The sequence below is a fragment of the Caretta caretta genome, chromosome 2, assembly GCF_965140235.1.
Source record: "Caretta caretta isolate rCarCar2 chromosome 2, rCarCar1.hap1, whole genome shotgun sequence".
NCBI classification, from domain to species: Eukaryota; Metazoa; Chordata; order Testudines; family Cheloniidae; genus Caretta; species Caretta caretta.
The window spans coordinates 2128343-2154254 of record NC_134207.1 but is presented as its reverse complement, the minus strand read 5'-3'; the positions used below and the strand labels follow the sequence as shown (position 1 = coordinate 2154254).

The 25912-nt window shown below is 56.4% G+C and overlaps 1 pseudogene; it reads left to right on the top strand.

Moving 5' to 3' along the window:
- The first annotated feature begins 661 nt into the window (after nt 1-661).
- On the top strand, nt 662-25649 carry LOC142070914 (NFX1-type zinc finger-containing protein 1-like; annotated as a pseudogene).
- The last annotated feature ends 263 nt before the right edge of the window (nt 25650-25912 follow it).

Sequence of the window (25912 nt, the reverse complement as noted above, 5' to 3'; positions counted from 1 at the left end):
CTAGTGTCCCAGCCCTTCTCAAGGTCACCACCTCTTTGCCAGGGTCGAGCTGCAGACTCCTCCACCCCGAGACCGCTCGCTGTAATCCCCAGGGGAACCTTGTTCCTGCAAAAGTCCTTCTCTCTCCAAGGGCCAAGCTGCAGGCTCCTCCGCCCCCCCCCCCCCGAAACCACTCCTCTCTGAGCCTTCAGCACGCCTGGTTCTCATCAATCCCCCTTTGTTTTACTGCTCCTCAGTCACTTACTGCAGGAAGCGCCATCCACGGGGTGCAGTACATCCCATCTCTGCCACCAGTTGTCACGAAGTCCCTGGGTGATGTCTGGAACTGCTCCCTACGAAGCGAGGCAGGACTCTGGTGAAGTCTCCTCTCTGGGAGCAGACTGTCTGCAGGGCAAGAAGCTCACACAGCTTCCACCTTCCTGGGTTTGACCTCGGAGAATTCAGCATCCTCTGCCCCTCCGTGCGCTTCCCACAGATGTCCACCCAGGTGGGGTCCTGTGGAAGCCAGAGGGTCCTGCCCCCCAACTCTGCAGTCAGACGTGACTCTTAGCCAGCCAGTAAAACAGAGGTTTATTAGATGACAGGAACACAGTCTAAACAGAGCTTGTAGGTACAGAGAACAGGATCCCTCAGCTGGGTCCATTTTGGGGGGCAGTGAGCCAGACAACCATGTCTGCCCTTCACTCCATGTCCCCAGCCAGCCCCAAACTGAAACTCTCTCCAGCCCCACTTCCTCTGGGCTTTGTCCCTTTCCTGGGCCAGGAGGGTACCTGATTCCTTTGTTCTCCAACCCTTTAGCTTTCACCTTGCAGGGGGGAAGGGAAGGGACCAGGCCATCCGTTGCCAGGTGTGACTAAGCGGGACTGTTCTTAATGTTTCCTCTGACTAGTGTGGGGGTGCCTCAGTTTCCCCTATGCAGTTCTTAAGTATCTAGGTGGTGGGATAAGGGTGTATGATCATTGCAGAGCCCTAGAGGACAGGTGTGTGCAGGGGTCTGGACACAGAGAATGGCCGACACCCTGTTTCCTGGCAACTGATGGCCTGGCCCTTGCCCCCTGCAAGGTGAGATAGCAGCTGTTCCCCCAGCAAACCCTGTCATTGCGGCACAGCTCAATGCTGCCGTCCCTCTGCCCTGCCCCTTGGAGGGGTCCGGCCCCTTCGCGGGCGCTGAGCTGTGGGCGCTGAGCTCCAGGCATGGCGGGTGCTGAGCTCTGGGTACATCCGGCCCCTTTGGGGGTGCTGAGCTCCGGGTACGGCAGGCACTGAGCTCCGGGCACGTCCAGTCCCTTCGCGGGTGCTGAGCTCTGGGCACGGCCGGTCCTGTTGCGGGCGCTGAGCTCCGGGCACGGCCGGTCCCGTCGCGGGCGCTGAGCTCCGGCACGGCCGGTCCCTTCGCGGGCGCTGAGCTCCGGGCACGGCCGGTCCCGTCGCGGGCGCTGAGCTCCGGGCACGGCCGGTCCCGTCGCGGGCGCTGAGCTCCGGGCACGGCCGGTCCCGTCGCGGGCGCTGAGCTCCGGGCACGGCCGGTCCCGTCGCGGGCGCTAAGCTCCGGGCACGGCCGGTCCCGTCGCGGGCGCTGAGCTCCGGGTCCAGCTTCTCCAGTGAGGGGGTAGCATTGCCGGACATCTCAGGTCGGCACGGCCGCTGCCTCTCCCTGCACAACGCACCGACCAGCCCCCTGCTTCCAGCCCTGCACAATCCACCCTGTCCCCGTGGGCTGGCGGCCAGGCTCGACCTCCAGCCCCCACATGGGGCTGATGTGACCTCCCGCGCTTGCGAGGGGTGGGAAGAGGTTCCCAGCCGAGCTGACTAGCAGCATCAGGCCAGGCCAGGCTCTGGGACGGGGGTCCGTGTAGTCAGCCCCAGGCAGCCAGCCCTGCCTCTTGCCCCCCGCGCAGGGATCCTGCGGTTCCAGCCCTCCGGCGTGGTGCGCGGTGGGGGAAGGAGCAGAAGTGACAAGGTGGCAGGTTGCTCCTTGAGGAACCTTCGCCAAAAGCAGCTGCCGGGCTTCTGGGGGCCGCGGAGAAGCACCAGCATGGCTGGGTACGTTGCTAGCATGTGGGGCGCGGGGCTCTGGGGTGAGCACCGTTGCATGCCCCGGGAACAGAGCTGGGGGGGAGCGAGAGCCAAGTGATCGGGTGGGCGCTGGGCGGGAGGCCCCACTCCCCCCCCCGCCCCGGGAGCGCGGCTCTCCCTCCCCTGCCCTGCCCCTCTCCCCCACCCCCGAGCGCTGCTCTCCCCTCCCCCACCACACTCGCTCCCCCGCCGTGCCCCACTCACCCCCCCCCACCCCTGGAGAGCGGCTCTCCCTCCCCCATCCCACTCACTCCCTCCCCTGCCCTGCCCCACTCTCTCCCTCCCCCCCAGAGCACGGCTCTCCCTGCCCGCCCCGCCCTGTGCCCCGGGCCCATGCTCTGTTCCACCCCAGATGCGGAAGACCTTGCAGAAGCAGAAGGAGAGCATCGCCTACCGCACCACGGTGCTGGAGCTCCGCCGCCGAGGGATCCTCACGGACACAGAGCTGGCCGCGGAGATCCGCGATGACAACCTGGCGCGCTCCTGGGTGAGGCGGGGGTGGGGAGGACATAGGACCCCGCTGCCCCTTCCCCAGGGCTGGGCTCCCCCATCCGAGCCCAGCTGGGGTGGGCGGCTGGGGCCCCGTGTCACGGAGTACCCAGGCGATGCTCTGGAACTGCTCCCTACGAAGCAGATGACAGGAACAGGGTCTAACAGAGCTTGTAGGTACGGAGAACAGGACTCCTCAGCCGGATCCATTTGGGGGGGCAGTGAGCCAGACAACCCCGTCTGCCCTTCACTCCATGTCCCCAACCAGCCCCAACTCAAACTCTCTCCAGCCCCTCCTCCTCTGGGCTTTGTCCCTTTCCGGGCCCGGGAGGTCACCGGATTCCTTTGTTCTCCAACCCTTTAGCTCTCACCTTGCAGGGGGGAAGGGCCCAGGCCATCAGTGGCCAGGAGACAGAGTGTCGGCCATTTATGTACCCTGGCCTTTTGCTCTGCAACAATCCCACCCCCTTATCCCACCCCCTAGAGACTTAAGAAATGCCTAGGGGAAACTGAGGCACCCCTACAGCATTCAGAGGAAACATTAAGAACCGTCCCGCTCCGTCACACCCCGTCTCAGTGTCGGCCGCTCCACGGGGCACTTCGACATGTGCGACTGGCTGAAGATCGACCCCGGGGCGGCGCAGGAGAGGAAGCCGGCCCCGGCTCAGGGCAGGGGCAGGAAGGCAGGTGAGTGGCTGGGCAAAGGGGTGTGAGCTGCCGCAGGCTATGCTCAGAGCTCCTCCTGCGGAGCCCAGGCAGACGAGCCCCCGGCCTCCCCACAAAAGGGGAACTGTGTGATGGCCGCTACTTCCTTAGAGCTGATCCAGGAGCGCAGGAGATTAAAGCTCCGCAGCTCCCTTGTAGCTCCACTCTTCTGGAATCTGGTCACCGCTATCAAAATCCAGCCCCTTCCCACTGGCCGAGCACCCAGCACTGGCTCCGTGTTTTCCAGCTGCGACCCAAACCCGCCGATTACACCTTGGAGAAGAAGTATTTCCTCGGCATCTCCCTGTTCGAGCGCATGATAAATAATCAGATCCCCTATGTGCAGCTGCTCTATCAGGTGAGTGATGCTGTCCATGTCTCTGGGAGGGGCCCGGCTGCACCGATCGCTCCCCAGGCCCCTCCCTGCGGCAGGGTTAGCTGCTCGCTGCAGCTGGTGACCCTCTCAGGTAGCTGGTGGGAGGGTTGTACAGTGGCAATGTGAGTTATCATCCCTGTCCATCTGGAGAGCCTCTGAGTAACTGCCCTGGCTGGTTGTGAACGCAGACGGTCTCCGGAAGATCCTCACTCTGTGTCACAACTCTGGGGAGGGCTGACGGTGTCAGGGTGGGGAATAACGGCAAGTAGCTGAACAGACACCAAGCCAGGACACCGCATGCACTGGGAGGCCTTGGGCTGCTCCCCAGGCCGGATCTACAAAACATGTGTTTCACCAACGCAGCTGATGGGCACAATGTGAACTATGGGCAGAATTCTCCATGTCCACTGCCTAGATGTGGGCACTGAAATAAACATCTGGGTTATCGAAAGGGCTGAGCAAGAGCCCCGCTGCCTGAAGTCACTGGGAGCTGCTCAGTGCTCAGCTCCTTTGAGCAACTGGGCACTTAGGGGCCTAAATAATGGTGGGGCAGCAGCTCACAAACCGGGTAGAATTAGTGGGGGAAGCAAAAGTGGATGGGAATCTGGGAGGCAGTGACCATGAGTTGGTTGAGTTCAGGATCCTGACACAGGGAAGAAAGGTAAGCAGCACGATACGGACCCTGGACTTCAGGAAAGCAGACTTCGACTCCCTCAGGGAACGGATGGCCAGGATCCCCTGGGGGACTAACTTGAAAGGGAAAGGAGTCCAGGAGAGCTGGCTGTATTTCAAGGAATCCCTGTTGAGGTTACAGGGACAAACCATCCCGATGAGTCGAAAGAATAGTAAATATGGCAGGCGACCAGCTTGGCTTAATGGTGAAATCTTAGCGGATCTTAAACATAAAAAAGAAGCTTACAAGAAGTGGAAGGTTGGACATATGACCAGGGAAGAGTATAAAAATATTGCTCGGGCATGTAGGAATGTTATCAGGAGGGCCAAATCGCACCTGGAGCTGCAGCTAGCCAGAGATGTCAAGAGTAACAAGAAGGGTTTCTTCAGGTATGTTGGCAACAAGAAGAAAGCCAAGGAATGTGTGGGCCCCTTACTGAATGAGGGAGGCAAACTAGTGACAGAGGATGTGGAAAAAGCTAATGTACTCAATGCTTTTTTTGCCTCTGTTTTCACTAACAAGGTCAGCTCCCAGACTGCTACGCTGGGCATCACAAAATGGGGAAGAGATGGCCAGCCCTCTGTGGAGATAGAGGTGGTTAGGGACTATTTAGAAAAGCTGGACGTGCACAAGTCCATGGGGCCGGACGAGTTGCATCCGAGAGTGCTGAAGGAACTGGCGGCTGTGATTGCAGAGCCATTGGCCATTATCTTTGAAAACTCGTGGCGAACCGGGGAAGTCCCGGATGACTGGAAAAAGGCTAATGTAGTGCCAATCTTTAAAAAAGGGAAGAAGGAGGATCCTGGGAACTACAGGCCAGTCAGCCTCACCTCAGTCCCTGGAAAAATCATGGAGCAGGTCCTCAAAGAATCAATCCTGAAGCACTTGCATGAGAGGAAAGTGATCAGGAACAGCCAGCATGGATTCACCAAGGGAAGGTCATGCCTGACTAATCTAATTGCCTTCTATGATGAGATTACTGGTTCTGTGGATGAAGGGAAAGCAGTGGATGTATTGTTTCTTGACTTTAGCAAAGCTTTTGACACGGTCTCCCACAGTCTTCTTGTCAGCAAGTTAAGGAAGTATGGGCTGGATGAATGCACTACAAGGTGGGTAGAAAGCTGGCTAGATTGTCGGGCTCAACGGGTAGTGATCAATGGCTCCATGTCTAGTTGGCAGCCGGTATCAAGTGGAGTGCCCCAAGGGTCGGTCCTGGGGCCGGTTTTGTTCAATATCTTCATAAATGATCTGGAGGATGGTGTGGATTGCACTCTCAGCAAATTTGCGGATGATACTAAACTGGGAGGAGTGGTAGATACGCTGGAGGGGAGGGATAGGATACAGAAGGACCTAGACAAATTGGAGGATTGGGCCAAAAGAAATCTGATGAGGTTCAATAAGGATAAGTGCAGGGTCCTGCACTTAGGACGGAAGAACCCAATGCACAGCTACAGACTAGGGACCGAATGGCTAGGCAGCAGTTCTGCGGAAAAGGACCTAGGGGTGACAGTGGACGAGAAGCTGGATATGAGTCAGCAGTGTGCCCTTGTTGCCAAGAAGGCCAATGGCATTTTGGGATGTATAAGTAGGGGCATAGCGAGCAGATCGAGGGACGTGATCGTTCCCCTCTATTCGACATTGGTGAGGCCTCATCTGGAGTACTGTGTCCAGTTTTGGGCCCCACACTTCAAGAAGGATGTGGATAAATTGGAGAGAGTCCAGCGAAGGGCAACAAAAATGATTAGGGGTCTGGAACACATGACTTATGAGGAGAGGCTGAGGGAGCTGGGATTGTTTAGCCTGCAGAAGAGAAGAATGAGGGGGGATTTGATAGCTGCTTTCAACTACCTGAAAGGGGGTTCCAAAGAGGATGGCTCTAGACTGTTCTCAATGGTAGCAGATGACAGAACGAGGAGTAATGGTCTCAAGCTGCAGTGGGGGAGGTTTAGATTGGGTATTAGGAAAAACTTTTTCACTAAGAGGGTGGTGAAACACTGGAATGCGTTGCCTAGGGAGGTGGTGGAATCTCCTTCCTTAGAGGTTTTTAAGGTCAGGCTTGACAAAGCCCTGGCTGGGATGATTTAACTGGGAATTGGTCCTGCTTCGAGCAGGGGGTTGGACTAGATGACCTTCTGGGGTCCCTTCCAACCCTGATATTCTATGATTCTATGATTCTATGATCACATAGTTAACCTTGTGACTTGCTTTCTGCTTAACAGCCAGTTTTCCTAAGTGCTCGAAAAGCCACAGGCAGACTCCGAGTTTAGGTCAGAAGCGTTGCCAAGGGAATTAGCATTAATTAAAGAGAGGAAAGACAAGTGTCCAGGCAGCAGCACCATTAGAATAATGTAACCAGACCGCATACGCTTCACCCACTTCCTGAACAACGGGACTGAGTGTGATCAAAGAAAAGCAAGTACCTGTGACTCATTAATGACGCATCAGGACAGGCATCTGTAACGGAGAGCCCTATCGTAAGGATGGGTATAAGGAGCCCAGCGACTGATGCGGTACCAGGATAGAAGCCTCAGTCAGAACTGTATCTTAGGGTTATCACGAGAAACAAATGCAGAAAATACATTGCAACTTCTGCACTAACTCATCCAATCTACACAAACCAAGAGTTTTCCCCTCACTGATTTCAAACCCCCTCAAAGTGCTGAACTTCCTTGGAAGAGGGGGCTGAAGGAATATGGGACACTGGAAAAAAAACTCATAGCAAATCTCAATTGATGTTTTCCCCCCACAAATTGCTACCAATAAGCCTGGCCCGCAGCTGGGCTTGCCCTTGTTCCTGCTTCAGCCTGTTCCGATCCCGGCCCCGGCCCCTGCCCCTGCCCCTGCCCCCCTCCGGGTTCAGGTTCTAGCTTCGATCCTCAGCTCTGCCTCTAGCTTACAGCTCCAGGGGAGCCTCCGGCTCCGGCATTTGGCTCTGACCCTCCGCTCGTCCCCTAGGCCCCATGCTAAGTGGGAGGTCGAATGGCCCCTTCCACCAGCCGGCCCGGCCCGGCCCGGTGACAGCAATGGTCTCGCAGAGTGGTATTTCCCGGAGGGGGGGCAAACAGCCCAGGGGATGAACGGGGCAGTTCACGGCATGCAGAGCGATTGCGTCAGGCTGCTTTCAGCTCCAGGCATGGGTGCCGACTTTCCAAAGTGCTGGGGGGTGCCCAATCCCTGCCCCTGCCCCCACTCCAACTCCACTCCTTCCTCCAAGGCCACCCCCATGCTCCACCTCTTCCGCCCCCACGCCACACCCACACCCTACCTCCTCCCACCCCCACTCCACCCCTTCCTCCAAGGCCCCGCCTCTTCCACCCCCACTCCACTCCTTCCCCCAAGGCCACTCCCATGCTCCACCCCCACCGCCCCCACTCCACTCCACTCCTTCCCCCAAGGCCACCCCCATTCTCCACCTCTTCCACCCCCACTCCACCCCTTCCTCCAAGGCCCCGCCTCTTCCACCCCCACCGCCCCCACTCCACTCCTTCCTCCAAGGCCCCGCCTCTTCCACCCCCACCGCCCCCACTCCACTCCACTCCACTCCACTCCTTCCCCCAAGGCCACCCCCATGCTCCACCTCTTCCACCCCCACTCCACCCCTTCCCCCAAGGCCCCGCCTCTTCCACCCCCACTCCACTCCTTCCCCCAAGACCAGCCCCAAGCCCCACCTCTTCTACCCCCACTCCACCCCACCCCTTTCCCCAAAGCCACACCCCCACCCCACCTCTTCCCGCCCCCACTCCACTCCACTCCACTCCTTCCCCCATGGCCCTGCCTCTTCCACCCCTACTCCACTCCTTCCCCCAGGCCACATCCATGCCCCACCTCTTCTGCCCCCACTCCACTCCTTCCCCCAAGGCCACCCCCACACCCTACCTCTTCCCACCCCCACTCCACCCCTTCCTCCAAGGCCCTGCCCCATCCACTCCCGCCCCACCTCTTCCCACCCAGTTCCGCCCCCTCCCCTGAGCATGCCTCATCCTCGCTCCTCCCCCAGCCTCCTGCCACAAAACAGCTGACTGTGGGAGGCCTGGGGAAGGCGCTGATTCATGGGGCCTGCCAGTGGGTGGGAGGTGCTTGGGGTGGGTGGGGAGCTGTTGCTGGGTGCTCAGCACCCACTGTTTTTTCCCCATGGGTGCTCCAGCCCTGGAACACCCACGGAGTTGGCGCCTGCGTCTCCAGGGGGGTGTTCTCTTTCATCTGAGAACATCTCATGGAGACGAATGGGCCACATCACACATGTGAAGAGCCCCTTCGCCCTAGATTAGCCCCCGAATGGATGACAGAGTCCGGGGCTCCCCTCCACTCCCCCTATCCCATGCCAGGAGGGACAGAATCTCCTAGCCCAGCATAGATGGTAGAAAGCGTCCTTTCGAGTGCCCTCCTCTGCCCCCCAGCAAATAACTCCGGTTCAGCGGCAGCCCCGAGCTGGTCTGATCCAGGCATCGGGCCAGCCGGGAGCAGTGGCGGGTCCCCTGACGGATAGGCAGAGCTGCAGATCAGCTGCACATCCCTGGCACTGGTGTCCGAGTCACCTGACCAGTTCACCTAGAAGGGCAATGAGCCCATACCCAGGCTCCCGGCGCCTCCCGAGGGGCTGTGCCAGAGTTACCCCTTGGGAGTAGCAGGGCCTGGCACATCATGGGTGTAACAGGCCCCACTGCTTCACTCAGGTCCACATAAGCCCAGAGAATCCAAACTGCAGCCCGCGGTGCTATGGGAAAGTGGATGGGGAATCCGCCCTCACCTCTTCTGAGATGATGCGCTCGGGATCCTGGAGCCCCCCCTACTCCTGGGGGCTAGCGAGCTGCTGGGCTGGCTTGCTGAAAAACAGCCACACCCCTCTCCCAAGCCCCATGCAACAGGCAGATTTCAAGACTCCACGATGGCTGGAGCATCCAGCCACAACAGTAACCAAGCAACCCAGGGGGTCCTGTTTAATAAATAACTGAGACAAACCCCTGGGTATAGGGTGTGACGATGTGACTCAGCAGGGAGGGGGGAGTGTTGACCTGGGAATGTGCCCTGGGGATGGGAGACCTGAGAGCCTGTCACCTGAGCCAGGAGGGGGAGGGGGAGGTGACACCTCTGCCCCAGGAATGTGAACAGAGGCTGCAGCAGGGAACCTGCGGGGTGAGTTGAGTTGGCAGTTTGGAGGCTGGGGGGAGGAACACAGGGAACCCCAGGGCTGGGGTCTAAGCTCCCTGCTCCCCCAGAAGGACGTGATTGAGGGGTCCTGGTTGTACCCACAAGCTCTGTTGTGGACTGTGTTCCTGTTGTCCAATAAACCTTCTGTTTTACTGGCTGGCTGAGAGTCTCAGTGGATCCCAGGAAGAGGGGTGCAGGGCCTGGACTCCCCCACACTCCGTGACAACTGGTGGCAGCGGTGGGATGTACGCTAAACGCCTTAAGAGTGACCTGGTGGAGCTGTGCAGGCAGAGGGGGCTGCGCATCGGGAGGTCCACCAAGGAACAACTGATTGCCCAGTTGGAGGAGAGGGATCGCTTGGATGACCCGATCCCTATCCCGGAGGGGAGCCGCCCGGCAGACGCAGCGTGGGCCCTGGGGCCTGACCGGGCTGGGAGGGGTCAGACTGCTGCCGAGGACATCCCGAGACCCTTCCTACCTATGTCTGGGGGAGGGGTTGGGGGAAGCCCAGCGGATACCGAGGGCACCCTGACCCCAGCACCCAGCAGGGGATCCTCCCGGCGGAGCTCCCCATCCCTGGAGCGGAGGCGGCTGGAATGGGAGAGGGAGATGAAAATGAGGGAGCTGGAGGATCATGAAAAACAACGTCAACATGAGCAGGAGGAGAAGGAGAAACAACGTCAACATGAGCAGGAGGAGAAGGAAAAACAACGTCAACATGAGCGTCAGGAGAAGGAGAGACAAAGACAGCACGAACTGGAGCTGGCCAGGCTGAAGAGCAGTGGGGCCCCGGCTGTGGTGAGTGAGGGGGGACCCAAGACTGCAAGGAACTTTGATAAGTGCTTCCTGGCCCAGCGTAAGGAGGGGGAGGACATAGATAGCTTCCTGACGGCCTTTGAGAATGCCTGTGAGCTGCACAGGGTTGACCCTGCAGACAGGCTCCAGTTTCTCACCCCCTTACTGGACCCCAAAGCCGTGGAGGTGTACAGCCGGATGACAGGGCCGGAGGCAGGGGACTATGAACTGTTCAAACAGGCCCTGCTCCGTGAGTTTGGGCTGACCCCCGTGATGTACCGGAGAAGGTTCCGGAGTCAGCGTAAAACGCCTGAGGTCACCTACCTACAACTGGCCAACCGGATGCAGGGGTATGCCCGCAAGTGGACAGCGGGGGCCCGAGCTAAAGAGGACCTGCTTGACCTAATTGTACTGGAGCAGCTGTATGAACAGTGCCCTTCCGACCTGAGGCTGTGGTTGGTGGACAAAAAGCTCGAGAACCCCCAGCACGCAGGGCAGCTGGCCGACGAGTTTGTGAACAGTCGGTCAGGGGGTAGCCGGGAGGAGTCCCAAAAGAACAGGCCCCCCCCGATGCAGAGAGAGAGTCACCAGGGGGCCTCCCAGCGGGGAAATAGGGAGAACCCCCTCCCGAGGGGAACGCCTGGCGTCGGGCCCCTCCGACCCGCTCGAGGGGACCAACGTGACCTGAGCTGCTATCACTGTGGCCAGAGAGGCCACGTACGGTCCCAGTGCCCTGGGCTCAGGGACAAACTGAGCAGACCCAACCTACCCAGGGTTAACTGGGTAGGGACCCAGCTGGACGAGGGGCAGACGACTCAGGAAAGGGGGGCTGCCAGTTTACCACCTGCCCCGGAGGGAAGAGTACCCCAGGCCAGCTCCACCAGAGGGCTGGAGGCTCTGGACTCAGGGCGCTCAGTTTACAGGGTGGGCGCGGGGCTGTCCCTCCGGAGAGAGTGCCTTGTTCCCCTGGAGGTGGATGGGAGGAAGGTCAATGGATACTGGGATACGGGTGCGGAGGTGACGCTGGCCCGGCCCGAGGTGGTGGCCCCAGATCGGGTGGTGCCCAACACCTACCTGACCCTGACAGGGGTGGGTGGGACCCCATTTAAGGTGCCCGTGGCAAGGGTACACCTGAAATGGGGGGCCAAGGAGGGCCACAAGGATGTGGGGGTACACCACCATTTGCCCACTGAAGTTTTGATGGGGGGAGACCTAGAGGACTGGCCAAGCAAGCCCCAGACCGCCCTGGTTGTGACCCGTAGCCAGAGCCGGCGAGGGCCACTGCTCCCTGACCTCGGGGAGGGTACCGCACCGGAGGCGCAGGACCCTACCCTGGTGGGAAGGGAGGGCCGAGGGGCACGGCTCAGAGAGGCTGAGGCCTCAGACCTGGCCACTGAGGGGGAACCGGTCCCCATCCCTTCCCCAGCCGCTGAGTTCCAGGCCGAGTTGAGGAAAGATCCCTCCTTGCGGAAGCTCAGGGACCTGGCCGACCTCAGGGTGGTACGGACCATGAGCAGAGGCTGCCAGGAGAGGTTCCTGTGGGAGAAGGGGTTCCTATACCGAGAATGGGCTCCCACAAGGGAAGTAGAGTCCTGTGGGATCAGGAGGCAGCTGGTGGTCCCCCAGAAGTATCGCCGCAGGCTCCTGTCCCTGGCCCATGACATCCCCCTCGCAGGGCACCAGGGAATCCGGCGCACCCGGCAGAGGTTGCTACAGAACTTTTACTGGCCCGGGGTCTTTACCACGGTCCGGCAGTATTGCCGATCCTGTGACCCCTGTCAGAGGGTGGGGAAGGCCCGGGACAAGGGGAAAGCGGCTTTGAGACCTTTGCCCATCATAGAGGAGCCTTTCCAGAAGGTGGCCATGGACATCGTGGGGCCTCTCAGCAGGACGACCCGGTCGGGGAAGAAATACATTCTGGTGGTGGTAGATTTTGCCACCCGCTACCCCGAGGCAGTGCCCTTAGCTTCCATTGAAGCAGACACCGTGGCCGATGCGCTCCTGACCATTTTCAGCCGAGTGGGGTTCCCCAAGGAAGTCTTGACAGACCAAGGCTCCAACTTCATGTCGGCCCTGCTCCGGTGCTTGTGGGAGAAATGTGGGGTCCGGCACGACTGGGCCTCAGCTTATCACCCCCAGTCCAACGGGCTGGTGGAGAGGTTTAACGGGACGCTAAAGATGATGCTGAAAACCTTTATGAACCAGCACCCACAGGATTGGGACAAGTACTTACCTCACCTGCTGTTCGCGTACAGGGAGGTGCCACAGGAGTCTACCGGATTTTCGCCTTTCGAACTGTTATATGGAAGGAGGGTGAGGGGCCCCCTGGACCTGATGAGAGACGAGTGGGAGGGGAAGGCCACTCCCGATGGAGAGTCAGTGGTGGAGTATGTCCTGATCTTCCGAGAGAGACTTGCTGAACTCATGGGCCTGGCCAGGGAGAATCTGGCCAGAGCCCAGAAGAAGCAGAAGGTCTGGTATGACCGCACGGCAAGGGCCCGTGCCTACGCCACCGGGGATCCGGTGATGGTTCTCATCCCAGTGAGAAAGAACAAACTACAGGCCGCCTGGGAGGGCCCTTTCAAGGTCGTCAAGCAGCTCAATGAGGTAAACTATGTGGTGGAGCTGTCGAACCGGGCGCACCACCGCCGGGTGTACCATGTGAATATGATGAAGCCATATTATGCCAGGGGGAATGTGGTGTTGGCCGTGTGTGGACAGTGGGAAGAGCAGGGAGATGACCCTTTAGTGGATCTATTCCCTGGGACTAGAGCTGGTTCCCCCCTGGAAACAATTCCCCTCTCGGATCAGCTAACCCCTGCCCAGCAAGATGAGGTCAGGGAGGTGCTGCATCCGTACCGACAGCTGTTTTCCAACCAGCCTGGACGCACTAATCTGACTGTCCACCGGGTGCAGACAGGGTCGCACCCGCCGATAAGATGCTCCCCCTTCCGAGTCACAGGGAAAACTGCTCAGGACCTGGAAAGAGAGGTCCGGGACATGCTGGCTTTGGGGGTGATCCAGCCATCTGCCAGCCCTTGGGCCTCGCCGGTGGTGCTGGTCCCCAAAAAGGACGGGTCGGTCCGGTTCTGCGTGGACTATCGGAAGCTCAATGCCATCACTGTATCTGATGCCTACCCCATGCCCAGGCCGGACGAGCTCCTAGACAAGCTGGGGGGAGCTCGGTACCTCACCACCATGGACCTTACAAAGGGCTACTGGCAAGTGCCGCTGGATGCAGAGGCCCGGCTGAAATCGGCCTTTATCACCCCTCTGGGGCTCTATGAGTTCCTGACCCTGCCTGTCGGCCTCAAGGGAGCGCCGGCCACCTTCCAGCGCCTAGTGGACCAGCTCCTGAGGGGGATGGAGAGTTTTGCCGTGGCGTATATTGATGACATCTGTGTCTTTAGCCAGACCTGGGAGGACCACGTGTCCCAGGTTAGACAAGTGCTGGACCGACTCCAGGGGGCTGGGCTGACTGTAAAAGCGGAGAAGTGCAAGGTGGGGATGGCGGAAGTGTCTTACCTGGGCCATCGGGTGGGGAGCGGCCGCCTAAAGCCGGAACCAGCCAAGGTGGAGGTGATCAGAGACTGGCCCGCTCCCCACACCAAAAAGCAGGTCCAAGCCTTTATTGGGATGGCAGGATACTACCGAAGATTTGTGCCTCACTTTAGCGCCATAGCCACCCCCATCACTGAGCTATGCAAGAAGGGGAAGCCAGACAAGGTGGTCTGGACCGAGCAGTGCCAGGAGGCTTTCCGGGCGCTGAAGGAGGCTCTGGTCAGTGGCCCAGTTCTGGCAAACCCAGACTTTGACAAGCCCTTTGTGGTGTTCACCGACGCCTCCGACACGGGACTGGGGGCGGTGTTAATGCAGGAGGATGAAAAGGGGGAGAGACACCCCATCGTGTACCTGAGCAAGAAGTTGCTACCCCGGGAGCAACACTACGCGGCCATCGAGAAGGAGTGCCTGGCCATGGTGTGGGCCCTCAAGAAACTAGAGCCCTATCTCTTCGGGCAGCACTTCACCGTGTACACCGACCACTCGCCCCTGACCTGGCTGCACCAGATGAAAGGAGCCAACGCCAAGCTCCTGAGATGGAGCCTGCTCCTGCAGGATTACGACATGGACGTGGTCCACGTGAAGGGAAGTGCCAACCTGATAGCGGATGCGCTGTCCCGGAGAGGGGGCCCCGAACTTCCCCAGGTCACTGGTCACAGTGACCCCGCTCAGTTCAGTTCGAAGGGGGGAGAGATGTGACGATGTGACTCAGCAGGGAGGGGGGAGTGTTGACCTGGGAATGTGCCCTGGGGATGGGAGACCTGAGAGCCTGTCACCTGAGCCAGGAGGGGGAGGGGGAGGTGACACCTCTGCCCAGGAATGTGAACAGAGGCTGCAGCAGGGAACCTGCGGGGTGAGTTGAGTTGGCAGTTTGGAGGCTGGGGGGAGGAACACAGGGAACCCCAGGGCTGGGGTCTAAGCTCCCTGCTCCCCCAGAAGGACGTGATTGAGGGGTCCTGGTTGTACCCACAAGCTCTGTTGTGGACTGTGTTCCTGTTGTCCAATAAACCTTCTGTTTTACTGGCTGGCTGAGAGTCTCAGTGGATCCCAGGAAGAGGGGTGCAGGGCCTGGACTCCCCCACACTCCGTGACATAGGGAAATGCTGTTAACGTACCCACACACTCGGTGACACCGATCGGGGAACAGAAATGGTGGATGGACGTAGCGGGGTGGCTGTACCACGTGCCAGCTGCTGGGGGTGGGGGGTGATAACAGCTTTAGGATTTTGTTGCTAGACGCAGGGTCCATCAGTCCCATAGTACAATCTAGTGCTGGCTTTGAGGAATGCTCCAATCTCTTCATCAAAGAGCTAGCAGCTACCACCGCGAAGCAGGTGGAATTGTAACAAACATGCAGCAAAGGGTTAATCCGGGACCAAGGAAGGTTTTGTAAATAGTTACCAAAGAGTAACTATCCCTGGAGAGGTTTCAGAGCAGCAGCCGTGTTAGTCTGTATTCGCAAAAAGAAAAGGAGTACTTGTGGCACCTTAGAGACTAACCAATTTATTTGAGCATGAGCTTTCGTGAGCTACGGCTCACTTCATCGGATGCATACCGTGGAAACTGCAGAAGACATTATATACACAGAGACCATGAAACAATACCTCCTCCCACCCCACTCTCCTGCTGGTAATAGCTTATCTAAAGTGATCATCAAGTTGGGCCATTTCCAGCACAAATCCAGGTTCTCTCACCCTCCGCCCCCCTCCCCCCACAAACTCACTCTCCTGTTGGCAATAGCTCATCCAAACTGACCACTCTCCTTACAATGTGCATGATAATCATGTGGGCCATTTCCAGCATAAATCCAAGTTTAACCAGAACGTCAGGGGTGTGGGGGGGGAAACAAGGGGAAATAGGCTACCTTGCATAATGACTTAGTCACTCCCAGTCTCTATTTAAGCCTAAATTAATAGTATCCAATTTGCAAATGAATTCCAATTCAGCAGTTTCTCGCTGGAGTCTGGATTTGAAGTTTTTTTGTTGTAAGATAGCGACCTTCATGTCTGTGATTGCGTGACCAGAGAGATTGAAGTGTTCTCTGACTGGTTTATGAATGTTATAATTCTTGACATCTGATTTGTGTCCATTTATTCTTTTACGTAGAGACTGTCCAGTTTGACCAACGTACATGGCAGAGGGGCATTGCTGGCACATGATGGCATATATCACATTGGTGGATGTGCAGGTGAATGAGCCTCTGATAGTGTGGCTGATGTTATTAGGCCCTTTGATGGTGTCCCCTGAATAGATATGTGGGCACAGTTGGCAACAGGCTTTGTTGCAAGGATAGGTTCCTGGGTTAGTGGTTCTGTTGTCTGGTATGTGGTTGTTGGTGAGTATTTGCTTCAGGTTGGGGGGCTGTCTGTAGGCAAGGACTGGCCTGTCTCCCAAGATTTGTGAGAGTGTTGGGTCATCCTTCAGGATAGGTTGTAGATCCTTAATAATGCGTTGGAGGGGTTTTAGTTGGGGGCTGAAGGTGACGGCTAGTGGCGTTCTGTTATTTTCTTTGTTAGGCCTGTCCTGTAGTAGGTGACTTCTGGGAACTCTTCTGGCTCAATCAATCTGTTTCTTCACTTCCGCAGGTGGGTATTGTAGTTGTAAGAATGCTTGACAGAGATCTTGTAGGTGTTTGTCTCTGTCTGAGGGGTTGGAGCAAATGCGGTTGTATCGCAGAGCTTGGCTGTAGACGATGGATCGTGTGGTGTGGTCAGGGTGAAAGCTGGAGGCATGTAGGTAGGAATAGCGGTCAGTAGGTTTCCAGTATAGGGTGGTGTTTATGTGACCATTGTTTATTAGCACTGTAGTGTCCAGGAAGTGGATCTCTTGTGTGGACTGGACCAGGCTGAGGTTGATGGTGGGATGGAAATTGTTGAAATCATGGTGGAATTCCTCAAGGGCTTCTTTTCCATGGGTCCAGATGATGAAGATGTCATCAATATAGCGCAAGTAGAGTAGGGGCGTTAGGGGACGAGAGCTGAGGAAGCGTTGTTCTAAATCAGCCATGAAAATGTTGGCATACTGTGGAGCCATGCGGGTACCCATAGCAGTGCCGCTGATCTGAAGGTATACATTGTCCCCAAATGTGAAATAGTTATGGGTAAGGACAAAGTCACAAAGTTCAGCCACCAGGTTAGCCGTGACATTATCGGGGATAGTGTTCCTGACGGCTTGTAGTCCATCTTTGTGTGGAATGTTGGTGTAGAGGGCTTCTACATCCATAGTAGCCAGGATGGTGTTATCAGGAAGATCACCGATGGATTGTAGTTTCCTCAGGAAGTCAGTGGTGTCTCAAAGGTAGCTGGGAGTGCTGGTAGCGTAGGGCCTGAGGAGGGAGTCTACATAGCCAGACAATCCTGCTGTCAGGGTGCCAATGCCTGAGATGATGGGGCGTCCAGGATTTCCAAGTTTATGGATCTTGGGTAGCAGATAGAATATCCCAGGTCGGGATTCCAGGGGTGTGTCTGTGCGGATTTGATCTTGTGCTTTTTCAGGAAGTTTCTTGAGCAAATGCTGTAGTTGCTTTTGGTAACTCTCAGTGGGATCAGAGGGTAATGGCTTGTAGAAAGTGGTGTTGGAGAGCTGCCGAGCAGCCTCTTGTTCATATTCCGACCTATTCATGATGACGACAGCTCCTCCTTTGTCAGCCTTTTTGATTATGATGTCAGAGTTGTTTCTGAGGCTGCGGATGGCATTGTGTTCTGCACGGCGGAGGTTATGGGGCAAGTGATGCTGCTTTTCCACAATTTCAGCCCGTGCAAGTTGGCGGAGACTCGCTGGCTCTCAGCTGGGTGTCCCGTTCTTGTCTCAAACAGCACCGCATGTGCCCAGAGATTTCCCGGCTGCTGGTGCCACTCTTTTACAAACAGCTCAAAGACCACAATGCCGTTGCTGAATATGAAAAGATCAAGGTAGGTGGAAACATTTTCCACAGCTGGGAAATCCAGCTGCCTGTGTCACAACCTGCCAGCCCGGGCAAGAGTGTTTGGGGAGTGCGGGGAACGAGGCCATGGTTATTACCAAAGAGATTCTAATTCATTAGACACATCCCACTGAAGCTGTTAACAAGCCCAAGGTACAGCAAGAAACCAACTGCAGGGCTCGTTTCTCCCATCCTTCTGCCTTGACTCACTGAAGGAGCCTGCCACGTGCGCCTCAGGGCAGTGTTTATTTATCAGTCTAGGTTTCCTCTGGATCCAGATGAAGCCAACAGGACCGGCTGGTGGAGACTCTGTTGGGTCCTGTGACTGGGGCATTGTGAGTGCAGCTATTTCTGCCCCACTTAGCCCTGTCAGGCAGCACTGCAGCCCCACGGTGCAGTAAATGGGGGAGTTGCCCAGGGCTGGCTTGTTTCCTTCGGTTTGTTCTCATCCTCATCTGTAGGGCTGGCTGGAGAATGCAAGGAAAAAATATCCCAAAAAACATTTGAGGGGATTTTGAACATTCAGCAATTTCTGGCTGCTCGGGAAGCTGGAGGACAACAAAGGAAACGTGCTCAGCTAACCATTCAGGGAGGATTTCTGCAAAACAACTGAAATTTCAAAAACTTGTCCAACCAGCCGTAGTCATTTTTCTGCGTGCACGCCTAGGTGTCTGGTGTGGGGGCCCTTCCTTCTAGCTGGGGAGGCCAAGGGGAGTTTTAATGGTTAATATACACACACGAAAAGAGGTGCTTTGAAGGAAAAACAAACACATGGGGTGCCCTAAGCACTAAATCCTCCTTCCTCCCAGAGGGAACAGGCTCCTTCATGCTCATCCTCTGCACCTTGGTTTTAAACCTTGGAGTTTAAACCCTTGGAGTGCCCCAAGGGTCGGTCCTGGGGCCGGTTTTGTTCAATATCTTCATAAATGATCTGGAGGATGGTGTGGATTGCACTCTCAGCAAATTTGCGGATGATACTAAACTGGGAGGAGTGGTAGATACGCTGGAGGGGAGGGATAGGATACAGAAGGACCTAGACAAATTGGAGGATTGGGCCAAAAGAAATCTGATGAGGTTCAATAAGGATAAGTGCAGGGTCCTGCACTTAGCACGGAAGAACCCAATGCACAGCTACAGACTAGGGACCGAATGGCTAGGCAGCAGTTCTGCGGAAAAGGACCTAGGGGTGACAGTGGACGAGAAGCTGGATATGAGTCAGCAGTGTGCCCTTGTTGCCAAGAAGGCCAATGGCATTTTGGGATGTATAAGTAGGGGCATAGCGAGCAGATCGAGGGATGTGATCGTTCCCCTCTATTCGACATTGGTGAGGCCTCATCTGGAGTACTGTGTCCAGTTTTGGGCCCCACACTTCAAGAAGGATGTGGATAAATTGGAGAGAGTCCAGCGAAGGGCAACAAAAATGATTAGGGGTCTGGAACACATGAGTTACGAGGAGAGGCTGAGGGAGCTGGGATTGTTTAGTCTGCAGAAGAGAAGAATGAGGGGGGATTTGATAGCTGCTTTCAACTACCTGAAAGGGGGTTCCAAAGAGGATGGCTCTAGACTGTTCTCAATGGTATCAGATGACAGAACGAGGAGTAATGGTCTCAAGCTGCAGTGGGGGAGGTTTAGATTGGGTATTAGGAAAAACTTTTTCACTAAGAGGGTGGTGAAACACTGGAATGCGTTACCTAGGGAGGTGGTAGAATCTCCTTCCTTAGAGGTTTTTACGGTCAGGCTTGACAAAGCCCTGGCTGGGATGATTTAACTGGGAATTGGTCCTGCTTCGAGCAGGGGGTTGGACTAGATGACCTTCTGGGGTCCCTTCCAACCCTTATATTCTATGATTCTATGATTCTAAACAAGTCTCAGACCTGTAATTCTATGCTACTGCTGAGGTGTGACCGGCAGCGTCAGGAAGTGGGATGTGAACCCGTCTCCATGGGAGATGAGCTGCAAACAGGCAAAGCCCAATGACTCATATTTTGGCTAGTTCCTCCTGCCTACCCCGAGGGTTAGTGGTAGTTCAGTTTTTGCATCGAATTCCTCTGCACGGCTCCTGGAAGCGCACCCTATTCTGTAGCCGCCAGTCGTGGGCAAGGTGCTTCACAGGGGACTCAGAAGAGAGGCCAAATGCTTCTGCTCTAGTACATTCGCGGCCCACAGTAGCAGCAGCTCGCAGGGTAAGCAGCCTAGCGTTACTGGCACAGAATGGCCGCTCAGTCCCTCCCCTCGGCTGCGGCCGAATGAGCTGGTACCACCTGTAAAGCTCTTTGGGACAAAGGGGGTTAAAGGAATAGCAAGAGTTACAGGGCGGTTACTGGATCCCAGCTCCTTTGCCTCGGGTGGGACAGCTCTGCCTCCTCCCACTCATTTTAAGAAATGCTCAGTGTGCCAACTCTCCCTGTCTGCAGGGCATGGAGAGCAGCGTCTTCTTCATCCAGCACACAGCGGCCGAGAGCCACAGCGCTGACTCCGAGAGCTACAGGAATGAGTTTGAGGCTTCCTTCCTGGTCTCACTGAGCAGATACCTCCTGGAGCAGGGATACGACCAGAGCCAAGTCACCGTTTTGACCCCCTACCACGGCCAGGTGCTGAAGATCCGCACGCTGATGAGGCGCAGGGACATGGGAGAGGTGGCTGTCCACGCCGTGGATGACTTCCAAGGGGAGGAGAATGACATCATTCTTCTCTAGCTGGTACGAAGCAACAGAGAAGGGAGGATTGGTTTCCTCCAGGATAAAAATCGGCTCTGTGTGGCTTTGTCACGGGCCAGGAAGGGCTTCTATTGCATTGGAAACCTAGCCGGCATTGCAGCTGGGTCCAACAGCAAACTGTGGAAAGATATTCTACGTCTCCTAAAGAGAAATAAACTTATGGGGGAAGGGCTGACGCTGGTGTGTCACAATCACCCCGATACCAAGACAGTGGTGAAGGAGAGTTCGGACTTCAGTAAAATCCCTGACGGAGGCTGCACGCTCCAGTGCCAAACCCGGCTGGAATGCGGCCACCCCTGTGCGCGCCGCTGCCACCCATACGACAGGGATCACGGCCTATACGTTTGCCAGTTCCCGTGCTCCAAGCTGTGTGAGCTCAACCACAGGTGTCCCAGAAAGTGCAAGGAACCTTGCAAACCTTGTTCCGTGGAAGTGGAAAAAGTCATTCCCAAGTGTGGGCACCTCCAGACTGTCCCCTGTCACATGCCAGCTGATCACTGGCTCTGCCAGGAGCCATGCAAGCAGCTTCTGGAATGCAAACACCCATGCACGCGCCGCTGTGGGGAAGCCTGCAGCACCTGCAGGTGCAAGGAAATGATTGATGTTACTCTGCCCGGTTCTCAAGTAATGAGAACGGAATGCTACAAGCAGAAAATGCCTCCGATCTGCCTTGAGACATGCAAACAGAAACTTGAGTGCGGACACCACTGCAAAGGAAACTGCTATGAATGTGTGCAGGGCAGGCTGCACGTCCACTGCCGTAACAAGTGCACAAGGGTCCTTCTGTGTTCCCACCAGTGTCAGGAATTGTGTTTTGAGAACTGTCCTCCATGGAAGAGGAAATGCCCCAGCAAGTGCCAACACAGCCACTGTGATAAGCCCTGCGGGGAGATCTGTTTCCCCTGTATGCAGCCCTGTTCCTAGAAATGCAGGCACTACCGGTGTACGCAGCTGTGCTCCGAGAGGTGCAGTCGCCCCCACTGCAATGAGCCCTGCCAAAAATCACTCAGCTGCAGCCACCCCTGCGCAGGCCTCTTTGGAGAGCCGTGTCCTCCCAAGTGTCGCACATGCCACAGAGACGAGCTGGCAGAGATTTTCTTTGGGGCCGAAGACGAGCCGGATGCCCGTTTCGTTGTCTTAGAAGACTGTGGACACGTTCTGGAGGTGCAGGGCCTGGATCGCTGGATGGATGGAGAACCAGACAACAGTCAGACCCAACACGTCCAGCTGAAGGTGTGCCCCAAATGCGCGACACCCATCCAGCACAACACGCATTACAACAACGTGATCAAGGCCATACAGCAAAAAATCGAGGAGATCAAATTGAAGATTCAGGGAACCAGGGAAGAACTTGAAGCTGGAAAGCAGCAACGGCTCCTTTGGCTGAACAGCGACAGAGACCTCGTGACCTGGGCGGGTATGGAAAGAAGCATTATGAACACTGTCTCCCGTCAGAGCCTTCTGGACTTGGAGAACACACTAAATTTCTTCGCAAGTCTCTCCAGATTGAAGCAGCAAGCACAGAAGTGCACAGTGGCGAGAGAACGCAACCTGAAAAGGAAGATAGAGGCTGTGGAACAGAAACAGACACGCCTTCACGGCGCAGCAGCTCAGGGAATGCAGGAATGAGATCACGAGGATATCGTACCTGGGAAACATCTTTGAGCGGCTGAGTGGCTACGAAAACAAACCAGTGTCGTTATCCACCGAGGCCGTGGCACTTGCTAACGAAGCCATAGGCGTCCTCCAGCGACAGGAACCTTTCACCCAGAGTCGGGAGGAATCTCTCCAGAGGGTGCTGGAGAAGATTGATGAGTGGCTTCCTGCTACAGGACTTCAGCTCTCCGAGGCAGAGAGGGTCATAACAGAGGCCATGCAATTCGGCAGGGGCCACTGGTACAGATGCCCTCAGGGCCATTTGTACACTATTGGGGAATGCGGCCGCCCAATGCAGCAGAGCAGCTGCCCCGAGTGTGGAGCTACCATTGGGGGGCAAAACCACACTCTCACTCGGGATAACGTCGCCGACGATCAAATACTGGAACCCGCTAGAGCACAGGAGCGAGAACCACGTCTACAGGATATTATCTTAGCTCTGCCCAACTCCAGCGATCAGCCATGGTTGGTCACCCACCTGCTGCCCGCCCAGCCCCGGCCCTCAACCGGACTCGCCGCCCCCTCGCCCGCCCAGCCCCGGCCCTCAAGTGGTCTTGACACCCTCTCGCCTGCCCACCCTCCACCCTCAGCCAGACTCACCCCCCTCTCGTCCACCCAGCCCTCCACCCTCAGGCCAACTCACCAATCCAGCTCCCCCTGCCTGCCAGCCTTGCCAACCCCTCAGCCCCCCAACCCCCCTGCCAGCTGGCCTTGCCAACCCCCTGCCTACTGTCAGGCACCGCAGGCCTCGAACCCAGGCCCATGGGCGCGCCGAGTGGGAACCTTGCTCCTTCTGCCACCGCGCGGCAAGGCAGGGAAACCGCTGCTAATGCTCCACTTGCTGCGTCAGCAGGGTCCGGGGACTAACAGCAGCTGCTGATTGGACACCACTGGGCATAAAGCTTGGTGTGCCTGGGCCACCCCTTGCCTGAGCAATCTGGCCAGGCCTGGCGCCAACGGGGCCCCTACAACCAAGTTCCTGGCTCCTTGCCCGGTTCCCCCTCCTTATGCCTCATCCTGACCCCAGTTACTGACGCTGGCCTTCACACCTGACGTGGCTTCTGACTCTGACTCGTCCTGCCACCCTTGGTGTGATTCCTGCCCACGAGCCGACTCTGCTCTGAGCTTTGACCGGTAGGTGGGACTGCCTGTGTATGGGCCCTGACAGTTTGCTCAGACCACCTCGGTCTCTTCTAGGCCTTGTTGCTGAACCCCTGAACTGAGTATGGACACTGCTGGGTCTTCCGCCGCACTGATGCCGCAGGGGCCTGTGCGTCTGCAGGAACACATCACTGTCCTCCAGGCTGAGAACCAGAGCCTGAGAGATCACATATGGCAACTGCAGACAGAAAATGTCTCCCTGCGGAAACACATTGCAGCTCTCGGAGCAGCTGCAGGTACCCACATCTCCCCTTGTGACACCAGCTAGAGTTCCGCTCGCAGAGAGATACCATGGCACCATCTGCAAGTTTTGCATGTTTATTACCCAATGCAGACTCCTGTTTATGCTCCAGCCTCAGGAATATGCCATGGACCAGGTCAAGGTGGGGCAGCTACTTAACTTGCTTACTGCAGAGGCCCTAACATAGGCTAGAACAGGATCACCCCATGCTGACATGCTGGGCTTCTTTCCTGCAAGCATTTGCTACCATTTGTGGCAAATCAGCTAAAACTCACACGGCAGAGACTGCCTTACATATGCACCGGGAAACTCTGGGGTTGGCCCCTTCCTATGTTGCCCAGTTTAGACACTTGGCCACAGACAGCCTCTGCGATGATGTCGCACTCCTCCATCAGTTTCAGTTCAATCAGTGTGATGAATTAAAGGACGAGCTGACATGGGTAGGCTCTCCTGCCAAGTTGAAGGCTTTTATGGACCTGTGTCTCAGGACAGACACCAGGCTTCATGAATGACAAATGGAACGCAGGAAGACTCCGTCTACATTCTGCACCTGCCCAAGATTCAGCCCTCAGACTCAAGGAAGCCTGGCCCTGGTCAAGCCCACACAGATAGATGTGGTGCAGCCCCACCTGTCTCCAGGCATGTGAGTGCACCAGAGATGGGAAAGCCTGTTTCTCCTGTGGAGGAGCGGGACACACAGCATCCATGAGCCTGACCAAAATCTCCACCAGCCTGATGATGGGAAAAGATTGGCCCCAGGCTCAGCTAAGGTCCCGACTTGAGTTTGGGCACCACCACTGACAGATCCCAAGGGGATTCCTCCCCACTTCTACAAATTCCCCTGCAATTGCAGATCACACAGGACACAGGGTCCTTCCTATGCAAAGGGCCTTGACTGACTCAGGAGTGGGGGATAATTTGATGGATTTTTTCACAGCCCAATGTCACATTCCAGGGTGCAATCTGGACCAGTGAGGGGCTGTGTCAGCACCTACCCTGCAATCTTGGGTGCCTCACAACGCTTTGTTGTTGTAGCTCCCAGCCTAGGCCACTCACAAACAGCCTGCCAGTCACACCCTGAGTGTCTGTGTGTAGCCGCAGCCCTGGGCCAGCAGCTCTGACCCCCACAGCCTGCCAGCAACACACCAGCCGCACTGTGGCTTCCAGCAGCCTTGGTTACTAACTGCAGGGTGACCCCAGCACACTCCCAGTCCCGAATTTCCCCCCAAAAGAGGTATTTTGCACAAGAGCCGTGCGTGGGACTATTTGTTTAATCCCGCTCCCGCTGCAAAGACCTTAGATCCCGCAAATCCCGCAAGAAAGACTGATTCCCCCAAGCTCCTGAGCCCCCCCCCCTCCAAAAGGTCAGTTAATATTATTTACAGTAACTCCTCACTTAAAGTCGTCCCGGTTAACATTGTTCCATTGCTTCGTTGATGATCAATTAGGGAACATGCGCGTGTAAAGTTGTGCAATGCTCCCTTCTAACATCCTTTGGCAGCCACCTGCTTTGTCCACTGCTTGCAGGAAGAGCAGCCCTTTGCAGCTAGCTGGTGGGGGCTTCGAACCAGGGTGGGCCGGCAGCCCCACAACAGCTCCCTGCTCCCCTAAGTTCCCTGTGCAACAGCTGCCCAGCAGGTTAGCAATTGCCGGCAGTTCAGCTGTCCCTCCCCCACTGCCCTGTGCTGCTCCTGCCCTCTGCCTTGGAGCTGCTCCCAGAGACTCCTGCTTGCTGTATGGAGGAAGGGGGGAAGAGGGAGGCTAATGTCAGAGTGTCCCCCTCCACCCTGCTCCTGCACCCCGCTTACCCCATCTTCCATAGAGCAGGGGGCACACATGACAGGGCTCAGAACAGAGGGAGCTTCTAGGCAGTAGCTGCTGTCTCAGGTCTCAGCAAGCTGATTTAATTAACAAGGCAATGTACTTAAGCCTGGGGTCAGCTACTTAAAGGGGAAATGCGCATCTTTCTCTCTCAGACAGGGTGTGCGTCTCTGTCTGCTATGCTGCCTCCCCTCCCTCCATAGCAGTAAGGCATTCCCTGGGAAACATCCCACCCTATGACTTCACCACTTCAACTCAGCTTCACAATCATCATCGCTGTGTACCAGTATTAAATTGTTTAAAACTTATACTTTGTGTGTGTGTGTATGTGTATGTATATTACATATGACAGTGTGTGTATATATGTCTTTTGTCTGGTGAAAAAAATTTCCCTGGAACCTAACCCCCTCATTTACATTAAATCTTATGGGGAAATTGGATTCATTTCACATTGTTTCGCTTAAAGTCGCATTTTTCAGGAACATAACTACAACGTTAAGTGAGGAGTTACTGTATATGGAAACAGAATTCAGACATAAGTTTTACCACTAAAAGAATAAAGCAAATCATG